This window comes from Balearica regulorum, chromosome Z (genome assembly GCF_011004875.1).
Source record: "Balearica regulorum gibbericeps isolate bBalReg1 chromosome Z, bBalReg1.pri, whole genome shotgun sequence".
In the NCBI taxonomy this organism is placed as follows: domain Eukaryota; kingdom Metazoa; phylum Chordata; class Aves; order Gruiformes; family Gruidae; genus Balearica; species Balearica regulorum.
Window position 1 is genome coordinate 76,625,092 of NC_046220.1, and position 12,693 is coordinate 76,637,784.

At 50.8% G+C, this 12,693-nt stretch overlaps 1 protein-coding gene across 4 annotated transcripts in view; it reads right to left on the minus strand.

Annotated features, from left to right (window-relative positions):
- CNTFR (ciliary neurotrophic factor receptor) overlaps positions 1-12,693 on the minus strand; it is a 212,000-nt gene that overhangs the window by 152,380 nt on the left and 46,927 nt on the right. For all 4 annotated transcript variants that reach the window (XM_075739638.1, XM_075739641.1, XM_075739640.1 and 1 more), the window contains exon 2: positions 3,788-3,892. The gene's annotated coding sequence lies outside the window, so the exon portion shown is untranslated. The remainder of the gene's footprint in view (positions 1-3,787; positions 3,893-12,693) is intronic.

Below are 12,693 nucleotides of genomic sequence, written 5' to 3' on the forward strand. Positions count from 1 at the left end.
ATCTGATGTAGCGTTGGTGGCAGTTCTGCTCTGGAGACCTCCGAGGTCCCTGTGGGTCTATGAAGATGCAAGAACAAGATGAGGGACTGCTGGTCAGACCTTGTCTTGGTCACCGACTCCATGAGCATCTACAAGACCTCTCAATCACTTCATTCTTCCCACCTAAAAAGCAGGTCCCTACTTGGAGGAAGGACAAAGCCCACCTAGAAGGGAGGGGCCACATCTAAACCAGAAGGTAGAACACCTTTCTTCAGATGCAAACACTGCTAAACACTCAAAAACAGCATAACCAAGTGTCAGCAGCAGACCTTTGGCAAGACATCTGTCCATCTATAAATAGAGCTAAACCATGTGTCCTTATCGCAGGGCTTTGATGTGTTTGGGGAGAGTATTTTTTTCTCCTTTGCTGCTGAGTCCTAGGCAGCACAGATAATGGGCTTGAATCGATCCAGCTCGAGTATTACTAAACTTCCTACCACTGTGGCAGCACGCCAACCTCAAATAGGACAAGAGAACATGTGTCTGTTCAGAGCCAACCACAAGAAGCAGGCAGAAAATTGCTTTAGACTTAAAAAAAACCAGGTGCTTTTTGCAGATTTGTAGATCAATCTACAATGTATTTTAGAGGTTTAAGAAAGTCAATAGAAACAAGATATATCATTGCTGCACAAGAACCCGAGAAGTTGTATTTCTATTTATGCTACTACTAGCACTCCAACTGCGGGCTTATTGTCCTGCTGCTCCCTGCCATGGTCCCACATCACTACTTCTCCAGCAGCAAAGTTGAGGGAAGGGTTTCCTTCTGCAACAGTTAACCACTCTGTTGATTTTTCCAGGACAACTTAGTCCTGGGGCTGGCTGGGGTCTGAGATACCCTAAACATGTCACCACTGCCTTGCTTGCAGCAAGAGAACGCAGGGACTGCTGGCAGTGGCCAGGCTGACCTCCCACAAACTGGAGCTCATCTCCTCAGGTCTCCATGCACATGGGCTCAGCACACAAGTTTGCTCGAGTCTCGTTGGATGCTCAGGGCAGTGCTGAGATGATCCCTTGGGATTCGTTGCTCAACCTGGTGCTGCTGCAGAACCCCATAGGGCAGCAGCCTGCCCGCTGCAAACTCATCCCCAGGGATGTGACAAGCCGGTGCCCTCCTGCAGACACGTCTGCCATGCGCCCTCCATACGTCTTGCACCATCGTGGCACAACTCGGAGAGGCCTTAGCAGGGACACCTGTGCAAGCCCTCTGCCCCTGCCCCCAGCTGCACCGCAGAGCACTACAGTGCATATTCAGAGTTTTTCTCCCTCTTTTTTATTACTATTAAGTGAGCCATGTGACATGCCTTATCAAACCAGACCTAAATCATACCTGCCCCTCCCTAGATCCTGTGTAATGCATCAGCCATTAAACATGCAATTAGCCTGCATTTACAAATCTGTAAGAGGCTCTTGCCAGTCATCCATCGCTCACAGACAGGACTACTCGCCTCCCTCCGGTGGAACCCATCCCAGCAAGCCACCAGGAAGCGGATCCCACTGGAACCAGCCACATTCATTTCCCACAAAAAGCATCTCCCGTCTTCCACCCTCTGCCTCAGAGGAGTAAGCATAATGTGTGTATCTGGACTGAGAAGAGTTGGTTGTGGGCCCTTGATGAGCAGGCAAAGCCCCTGTGCTGCAGGATGCCCAGCTCCAGCCACCCTTCTGCCCCAGAGCCCGGCTGGGCACAAGAAAACAGGTCAGGCTGCAACAGAGAAAGCAGAAACCGGCTTTCTGCCCTCCCTCCAAGGCTAAAACGTGTGCAAACGCCTGCCACACATGCCACCTGAACCCCAACGACGCTCGCTTTGGGATCAAACCCAGGCGAGGAAGCCCTGGGGCAAGGAAGCTGAGGCACCAAGGCTAGCAGGAGAATCAGCCTACTTCTGCTCCTCCAATCCCCTTCCCACCACTCTGCCAGGCTCGAGCTACTCCGACAGTACATCAGCGGGGCTGGGCTTTTATTCCTCTGCTGCCGCATACGAGCAGGCGCCAGGGGACATATCATTCAGCAAAGCCAAGGAAGAAACAAGCAGCGTTAACCGTTAGCATGTGTGTACGGAGACCCCTCATAAACTCTTTTTTCCCTTGCTCCCATCTGCTTTGCTCTGGGCCACTAAATCCAATTCAGCAGCGCTCAGAGCCTGTACCGAAGCTGCGACACATTTGTCAGATCCTTGACTAGACCCATGGCTAATTTTACAACGCTAATTTATCTCACCATATTATATCGCTTTCATTTCATCCCCCCGGATCCCATTACTGCCAGCGTACCTTGTAGCCAGCATGTAACAGTAATTGGTATTATTAGCGATGTACCCTTCTCGAGCTGCTCTATTTGCAGAGTTGCGAGGAGTCCCGTGGGTGGGCCAGTCCACACCAAGGATGGGGAGGGAAGCGATCCCTTATTCCATACCACTCCATGGATGTCACCACTAGGCAATGCCAAGGGCAAGGTTTTGCTGCTGTAGAGCATCCCTACAGCATCCCTGTGGCATCTCATACCCAGACCCCAGCCTGCTCCACACTGAGGCACCATCAGGTGCTGCCTGCCCCTGTGGTCCCTTAACCTTGAGCTTTTAATTCCAGAGCCTACGTTCAGCCTTACACACAGGGAACATTTCTGTCCTTGCCTGTGGCTCAGAGGGTACAGAACTCTGCTGATCCAGGGTGAAAGGGGCTGCAAAACACCCCTGGGAAGCACAATGTGGGGGGACAGGGTAGGGGAGCTCCATTGGGAAAATTCATGACACTTCATGCTACTTTGGCGAACAGTTTCTCCTCTTTGGTATAAGCTATTACTTTTCCAAGATCAACGTAATTAAAGCCCTGCAGTTTTAGCTAAGTGGGAGGCTGTGCTAGTCAAATGGTGACAATTCCCACTTAAGATGTCCTTGCCTGCCATTTAGAGACTTGTTAAATTTTAATTCATCATTTTCATTTCTCAAGCACAGCACCAGCAAGCACTGGCTTCCCCAGCACAGCTCCACAGGTCTGTATCTCCAAATGGGGCAGCCCCATCCACAGGCCCTTTCCCTGCTCCACCAGGGTCCCCATGGCTTGGAGAAGGTCACCCCAAATCTCTCTTAAAGCAACACTGTGTTATCACAGCCACATACAAAGCACATATGCAATAGGACTCAGAGATGGGCCAACCCCTTGACCATGGCTGGTGATGGTGGTAGTCTCCTAAGGGGATGCAGCCCTTTTCAGCACAGCAGAGCCCAGGGAAGTTCATCACATCCATGATGCTGCAGCCCCCAGTGCAGGAAAGCAGAAAGAACATCCAGCAGGCCTGAGAGCTTGAAGTTGCACTTGTCCGTGAGAGGTGGTACCTCACCTCCCACCACAAAGCAGGGCTGGGTGACACTTACCTGCTCCAGAGTAGTTCAGCCACCACAGGACCTCTGCGTACCCCAGTTAGACCACACATTCCTGAGCTGCCCTAAGAACTTTCAAGCAGGAGGGGTCTCTGTGGAGAAGTGTCCCATGCACAGTCCATGACACATGCATTTTCCAAGCTGTTCATCTAAACCTGGCCCTCTACAACCTAAATATCCACTGTCAGCATCTGCCCTTTTTGCATAGCAGCCATGGGGCTGCTCACACACCAGAGCCAGGAGCAGCCTTTTGCCACACTTTAATAAACACCATCCCAGCCAAAAGGTGGGGTCCTGCAACCTCACCACAGCCAGGTGGACCAGAGCACACCAACCGAGGACGAACTGGGTGAGCAAGTGTTTTAACCCACCTCTTACGTCTTCGCTAGTCCTTGGAGCGTCCCCAATTTCTCATCAACGTCCAGCAGATTCTTCTGGCTGCTTGACCAACCCTCGCCGCTCAAATCTGGGATTTTCTTCAACAAAACAGAAGAGACAACCTGTCAGGTTACCAGGTGGAGCTCTGCCATCTCTTTGGGTTTAGAAAACAACTGAGAGAGGGGGTGCATCTGTTTTCCAGCCCTGACAGCTGGAGATAGCTGATGTAAACATGAAACTAGTTTAGATGAAGAGCCCTCCCACATGAGCATCACAGTCCAGCCCCAAAGCATGCATTTGCTTAATTATTTCGATTTAGAGACATGAAAGGGGAGAGGGAAAGAAAAAAAAAAAAGCAGCTTGGGGCATCTCTGATCTTTAAAGACAGACAGCAACACTCCCCAGCCAAAACAGCACAGCAGCACTAAAACGTCAGCCCAGCACCAAGGCATTTGCCCACGAGGTCTTGGGCTGCCTAAGCCCTAATCCTGCAAAGCCTCACACACGTGTTAAACCGTGCAGGGAGAGGCCAATCCGACTGAACCCAGGAGTGTGAAGAGGAAAGCACGCACGTACGGCTTTGCAGCACAGACACCGAGGACTGGAAACGGGAGAGAGACTTTCTGTGCTACATCTGACATGCTGCCTAGTGAGATGGAGTCTGAAGCATTACTGTAACCAGCGGTGCCTTCAGTTATAGCAGCAAATATGCTTTTTGTGTTAGACAAACAAATTATCAGTTGAGATCCATGCTCATTATCTAGCTTTTGTGGCTGAGCTTGTTTTGTTTCCCCCTTCCTTTTTAAGTGCTTTGAGGAGAGGAAAAAAATGTCTTATGGTTCTGCATTATTAAAAATGAAAAATAGGAGCCAAACTCCACTGGCAAGAGGAAAGTCTGGGAGTCTCTTCTGCAGAGACGCTTTCCCAAGGGTGACAGTGACTCCATGCCTGGAACACCACATGCTTTAATTAGTACTTGACCCCAAGCCGATGAGCTTCACTATAGCCCTCCCCAGGACCCCATCCAAAGCCTGGGCAAGTCAGTGGGAGGATGCTACAGAAACCCAAACTACAACCCTCATCCATCCCTCACTCACCTACAAAACCTAGATAAATAAACACACACCCCCCAACTCTGCTGGCTGCCTGATGGAGAAACCCTCATTTGCAGAGCGCTGGGAAATAATTAAAAAGTTTTCCCAGAGCTTAAAAGGAGGGAAGCGGACCGTTTGTCATGCCAGCAGCGCATGGTGTGCCACAATTTATCATGCTTGTCAGGTGTCAGCCACCAACAAATTTAACTCCAGCTGCCCCAAGCCCAACACCCACAATGCCCCATCACTCAAAACCTGCTCTGCCAGGCACCTCTGAGCTGACAAGTGACTGGCAAGGAGGGGAGAGGGCTCCTCCCCACCAAGCCTCTCCTCGCTCTACAATGCCAATGCAACTTTTTAGTATTTTGTGGGGTTTTGTGTGGGTTTTTTTTTTACCCGCAGATGAAGCAGAATAGAGGAGACCAGGCTACAGCAAGCGGCAAGGCTCGTTCATCACCACCTGGCAGCAACCTGCCTGGGCTGTCACTCCAGCTTGGCAGCTGGACAGAGAGATGGGTTTAGTACCGAGCGCCCTTGGGGAGGTTTTTGCAGCATCCTCTGCTCAAACCGTAAGGACACGGCTCTCACAGGGACAGTACGTTATACTGGGTACAAAGTGCAAAATCCCGATGCCTTGGCTGAGAGAGATCCCTGGAACCTGCTCATATGGAAAGGACTGACACCTCCTGCTACCTCTGTGCCCTGTCCTGATGGGATGAGCCATCCCTGTCACAGGTCCAGCAGCCCAGCTTTCCCCATGGAAGTCAAAGCATGGATTTGCTTTTTAAGAACCCCAAATTGAGGTCAAATTGGGTCTTGGAGGAGCTCAGTGTGCTCAAAGCAGGTTGCCAGCTGAAAGACCTGGCTCAGGGCATGAGCTACAGCTGAGCCAGTGGGAGGATCTGTGAGCTACACTGCCCCAAAAACAGGGGCCAGCCTCGACCACAGCTCAGGCAGGCTCACGTAAGAAGCAAACATCACCAGTCACGGAGCAGGGACAAGTCCTGGGGCAGGAGGGCTTGCACCAGTCCTGAGCTCTCCCCACATCACTCAGGACTTGACAGCAATGCCACAGTCAGGACACTTGATCAGTGTGACACCTGCTTTATAGGGCTTGGCTGGGCTGTCCCCAGAAATATTCTTGGTTTGGCCATTTCTGTAGCAACAAGCCGAATTAGGAAGAACTTGCAATCGCTGCAATACAAAAGCACTAACTGTTTAAACATGTCCCTGCAAAACCCTGAGGGAAACCCAGAGTCCATTGCATGCTGCATGTCCCACATGATGCATCTGCATGCTACAGCAAGGGCTAAGGGATAACCGAACCACTTCTTGGGGGGGAAAAAAAAACAAAAAAAAAAGCCAAACACACAGCATTTGCCAAAAATCTTTCTCCCCAGCACAAGTCTACGTCGATCTTGTACCAGCAGAAGGGGCCCACGGTTTCCCAGCAGCAAGGCATCCCGTGCAAGAGCTGGGGTGTAGGTTTTGCACTCACATGTGCTCAAAGCAGCACAGTTCCTGCTGTGGGAGCAGAGCTGCCGCTACCTCCCCGCACACACTATATATAATACACCCACACAGCAGCATTTTTCGGAGGCTCGCAACTTGGCGCGGGGAAGGTGGATTTTCGTGGTGTCAGCAATAGCAGATCCCTGACACCTGGCTGAAAACCATCCCCATAACTATCAGACCCGGTCTCACAGCACAAAGGTACTGGAGTTTCTTCGGCATAAAAACTGCAAGAATTTTTCTGGGGCTTTTTTTGGGTTTGTGGTTTTTTTTTAAGATGTGGACAAACTAATGCCTTTTTCTCCCCCAAACTGCATTCTGAGAGCAGCTTAAAATCCTCTTTGCTAAAATTTTCCAAAAAAATTCAGCCGGAGGCAGAGACATGTGAAGTTTCAGTCCAAATGGTTAAAGGCTGGCGTAGTTTCAAGCAACTGAAGACAGGGGCTTATAATCAGAAGTGTCAGGCAACCTTAATTATATTATTTCCTGAAGGAAATAGTTTTCCCTGCCGAAGTCCAGAAGTTATTAAAAAAAGTTGACCTCACTGGAACCAATCAAGATGGAGACAAGAAGCCTGTGATGGATTTTTAAGGCAGGCGAGTTCACGCATCTGTATTTTCAGGGGTCCAGGATTTTAGGACAGGTGTTCCTGGAGAAGCCTGGTCCTGCGACAGCCCTATGGCCAGGAGCCAGGATGCAGAGCCCCCTCCATCCATCCTCCCCAAGACCCCCAGGCACAGGGACAGGGGAGCCCCGTGTGCCCGAGGAGGGTGCTCGCCTGCGCCCATATCGATCGCTTCGCCAACGCGAGCAAAGAAAAACAGCCGGCTGCTTTGTAGCTGTCAGGAGCACACAGGCTTTTTGTCCGTCTCTTCCTCTGCGCCCATAAATAAAAGTGACAGCAACTTTATTTAGGACTTCTTCCAGTTAAGAGGGAATGGAAGAAAAGTGAAAAATGAAATTGTAGCTCAGCAAAGGCGGAGGGGGAGGATCCTGGAGGCACAGCTCTGGCTCTACTGCGGCTACAGCAGCCTGGGCTGGTGGCAGCCCTCACACTCCCAAAACCAGCACCTCCTCATCCCCATCAGTGCACCCTTCTCCTCTGCCCTTCCAGGCAAAGAAACCTCATCCCGTGTGCTCCTGCCTCCTGCTGCCCATCAACTCCCCAGTGCTAGCCGGGAGGCCCAAGTGTCTGGAGGGAGTCAGAGGTGGAATAACTGTGTCTCCTTTCCTCCTGAAAGAGATTTAAAAAACCCCAAATAATTCAGAGGAGAGTGTCACCTATCCCCTGCATGTACGCATAGCTTGTACTTGTAGCATCAACAGCAGCCCCAAAATGCAGCTCAGCCCCGTGCAGCTCACCAGTGTAGCTGAGCTGTGAGTGCAGCATCTCTACCAGCGTCCAGCACCACAGGAGGTCCTGGCTGTTTTGGTTATAACCTCTAACGAGTCTTTTGCAACTGAGGAAAGACTTCCTTTCTATTAAAAGCATGGAAAGAGACTCAAAAAGCAAGACAGGATCTGAAGGCTGCTCCATGAGAGGGCTGAGCACCCAGCAGAGCTGGCCCTAGGCATGGGGGAGCACAGCCAGGGCTGGAGCATCCCGGGTCTGGTCTCCCCCAGCTCCCTGCAGCGTCTCCCAGCAGTACAACACCTCGTGTATCTCAACGGTATTGCGACACATTGAAAACACAAGCTTTGTTTCAACCTTCTTCCTACTTGTACCACTGCTGTGCTGGAGCTATGCCATGTGCAGAAATCCAGTCCCCAACATAGGGTGCAAGGCTTGCACTGTCTGCACCATGGAGCCAGTTCCCAGATGCTTGACTGCAGGTAAACTGGAGTTATTCCATGCATCTACATCTGCACAGAAAAACACTCAGGGTAGGTGTGTAGAAGAGACCCACTATCCCTGGGGATGGGTGCCCACCCCACCCAGAAAGATTCAGGGTGGAAGTTGTGTGCAGCTCCCCAGGGAGAAAGGCTGCGAGTGACCTCATGGGTTTCTTCCACCACTGCCCTCTCCACTGCCGTGAGTCAGAGATTAATGACAGGCCATTTGTCAGCACCGGTGGCATCATCGCCAATCTCATTTCTGAGCAGACATCTGACCTTGCTTGCATCCCCGAGACCCGTGTTACCGCACTGCTCAGGCAGCCGCCTGACAGCTCCCAGGGGATGCAACACAAGGCAGGGGACTGGGCTGTCACACAGCCTGATCCTGACTCAGGATGCGTAAGACAAACCTTTCAGCTGTGGGATCAGTGGTGAGTGTTCGTAGGCTTGTCCCACTGCCCTAGCCTTCTCCCAGCCAGTACGTAAGCAAGGGTCTCCCTTTCTGAGTCCTGGATTAGGTTATGGAGGAGGGAGATGTGTCCTCAAAGAGGGCTCAGGCAAACCTGGCCTTGCCTGAATCTCAGGAGGGGAAAAGAAAAGAAAGAGAGGAAAAAAAAAGACTTTTCCCATGCCTGCAGCATCCTGTGTCTCAGCCCTGTCCGGTGCAGCCCCATGCCACCCAGCCAGCTGGGGGATTCAGTGTGCAGTACCAGCTGCGGCACCCAGACCTTCTCCACAGCCAACCACGACCCAGGCTGAATTTCAACCCAGTTCTCACTCAGTGAGGACACCAGATAAAATGCAGACCCAGACCCACCCTGCATTTCTGAGCAGAGCTTATACCTGTGTCCTGCAGAGTACAGGAGCTATGCCACAGGGTCCAGCACCCCAAACCAGATCCTGTTGCCACCATACAAGTCCACCATGCAATTCCCACTTAGACACCACACACAGCTCTGGTCCTCACACCTCAGAAAGGGAGTTAGTGAGACCGCAAGATGTACAGGGGAAGGGGAACAAAACAGCTTTGGCATGAGAGCACACCAAGCACACCAAGACTTTTCAGCCTGGGAAGAGGGAAAGGGAAGAAGGAGGAAACAGGACTTAGCCACAGGACCTCAGGCTAGACACACTGTGGCCAAACTATGATGTTCACACAGCTCCTTGCTAAATGGCAGAAAACAAGTGATTTCAAGAGGAGCGTGGAAAATTCAAGGAGAACAAGTCCTCTGACAAATCCTGATCCTGATCAATCTTTGTCTCAACACAACCGTCAGCCTTAGACAGCCAGATGCTGGGAGGATTGCATCCCCACCGGGAGGGACGAGACACCCGGCAGGACGGCTCTTCGTCTGCAGTAAGTCAAGCCAGTCCCAGCTCTCGTACTTCTCCTGAGAGGAATGAATTAAAACGATGTGGGACTGGGAAAAGACACACTCAGTTAAGATGAAGAAATCAGTGCCATTAAACATCATTAGAATAATATGCCCAGAAAGCTTCATAAAAGGAGATACCATATGATTGAATGCTCTCCAGACCCTCATTTTACACAGACCCAAAACACCAACCAAGAGTCTCTTCTAACAGCCAACTATCACAACTATCTGAAGTTTTTTTGGTTTTGTGTGTTGTGTTTTTTTTCCTGAGGAGCTTTTTGAGTTTGCAATTGAAACTACAATTCTTTTAGTTCCCGGGGGGAAAAAAAATAATCATTTTTCATTAAGCTGAAGCAAATGGCATTTTTGCTTGTCAAAAATACTTGACACAACTCTGACAGACTCAACCAGACATATAAATAAAAGATTTAAACCCTTCTGCTTCAGAGCTTAAGAAAAACCTGGTGTCAGTCCCAAACCAGTACAAGCTCTCTCCTACGGGTCATGCTCCCCAGGGGCTCCCAGCACCATCCTGGCATTGATGCTGGAAGGGAGGACAAGGACCAGCCTCACCACCCTGTTCTTCTAAGTAAATAAAACCCTAGCAGCCCATGTTATCTCACTGCAGGCTGCTGTCTCTGAGGCTGGATCAGGCTCCCCCCTGTCTCAACAAGCAAACAGCCAGCTCTGGTGGCAGGGAGGCAAGCGGCATTGATCCCCTCCCTCTCCTGCCACCATCCGTATCCGATAACGGCATCGACCGGGAAACGCTGGATGCTTTATTTCCTCGGCCACCCGGACTGCGCATCAGCAGCCATCAGGCCTCCTTCCCCATCCGTCGTGTCAGCGACACGGCCGCAGACACTGTGACAAGACACAGAGCAGTGTCGAAGCCCATTTTGAAATCCTTCTATCCTATTCAAGCTAGAGAGGCTTATCTGCATGGATTTATATTGTTTGCCCCAATATTTAGCTACTGAGCTGACTAATCTGTGTGCAAGAAAAACCCCGGTGGCTCAGAGGCTGAGCAATCTACATCATTCATCATTTAGATTTGCTATTGTCTTAATCCTCTTTAAGCTACGGTATAATACATAAGGGAATGGATGTCCTATATGCTCGGGATATGCAGAAAAAAACCCAAGCTGAAGCTGAGAAACTTGGACAGAAGCTGGAATGACAGATCCTACTGAGCCACGGAAGAAAAAGGAAACCTGTTGCACCCCATGACAGCTGGTTTGACTTCTTGCTCTCTCCACCCCAACAGCATTTCAGTATTTCCTAGCCAGCTTCCTAAAGCAACACATAGCCCCCCTGCCCTCTCCCCTCATCACAACCCCATGCCAGCCCACACAATATGGTCTTGCTAAAGCTGCTGCCCCAAGGACAAGCACCTCTGCGCTCCGGGAGCTGGGACATCCCAAGCCAGCATCTGCCGCATCCCTGCTGCACTCAGAAAGGCAACAGCTCTCTACAGCCCAGCGTCGTGCTTTGGGCCCTGCTTTGCAAATAGGCAGGCTCAGGTCAAAGATTGAAAGTCTGGAATCACGCTGTGCGTTGCTGCGGTGCCCAGCAGGAGGACGAACAAAGAACAGGTTTCTTTATAGAAGCAAGGAGTTTGGGGGGAGAAGGAAGGGGTGCAACAAGGCAGTAGCAAATGAGGCTTTAGTTCGTTGCCTACCAGAGCTGAGGGAGCTAATAAACAGACAGATGAGAGCTAAATTGTCTTCTGAACCTCTGTATCAGTATTCACATTACCGAGGCTGCTTCCAGCAATTCCAGCGTATTAATAATAAATGCTACATAATTACAGCAGACTTGCTTTTGTCCTCTCTTCCTGTTTTCTGTCAATGTCTGCTTAACCCTCTACAGCCCACAGCCATCCCTCCACTGGCACCAGCCTCTCCATGGGCAGCACAGCCCTGGCACCACTGATGGGTGCCTCTCCCTGCTCCCTCCCGGGCTGGACATGGTGCAAGGAGAGGTGAAGGAAAGCTTAAGTGCTGATGCCAGTCCGCAGCAATCACCTTCTACCTGTCAAAGCTGTAACGATGCTGCTGCAGGGCATTAAAAAGGAATATTTGGGGCCTCAGAGGTAGCCCCAGGCTGGGATGAGATGGGGACTGTGCAAATGCCATCTCCAAAGCACAGAGGAACACTGAGTCACTGACAGCTTCTTAAGAGCCAACAGGGTTTATGGCCTCTCATGGTTTTCAGCTTCTCCAGATTTGCAGCTGGAGGTGTCTTTCCTACAGAGGTGCTTTTGGGGTGTCTGTCCCAGCCCACCGGGAGCCCATGGTCGGTGGGAGCTGTCGGTGGTGACGGCTGCCCGGGATGCACAGGCCAGGAGCAACAACACCGCACACTCCTGGAGCTAGCAGCGGGCTCGGGGGGCAACCCCAGAAAGAAGCAACCATGGGAACATATAGCACATGACCCACAGGTCCCAAGTCTGGCACCAAGGGAAAGAAGAACAAAGCGTCTGTGTAACCAAGTTCCAGGCCAAAACATCTCCATCTTGTGCAGCCATCTCCCCATGCTCCTCCCTTGTTCTCTGCAGTGCCAGGGACCCTCAGACCCAGTTGCTCTTCCCAAGCATCCTTCTTCCTAGGCAAGCTATATTGAAATGCCGTGTCCTTTCTGATCATTTCATGAGCTGATTCAAATGAGCGTTAAAGGCCCTCTGGCACTTTTTCCCTGAATTTTAGAAGCGTTTCATCCAATCTAGATGCAAACTGAGCTCTGGAGCCTGCTTTGCTTCCCACAGGACTGTTTTGGTAAACATTTCTTTCTGAATCGCAGACAAAGAGCATCAAAACTCTGGAGAAGGGTCCATGTTAACAGTGCAATAGCTGTTTATAGCAAAGCACAGGTTTAATTTGCACCTTTCAGGCTAGCTCTCTCTTTTCCCAGCCTTGCAGGGAGGCTGCCATGCCCCCTAACATGGCTTCAATAATAGAAGAGAACAAATACCTCAAATGGGATTTCTGCAAGAAGAAACCAACATGTAAAACAGAGCATGCCTGTCTTCCAGTGCAAATTAACTCAGCTTCTGCCCTGACTATCGACCTTTTCAGATAT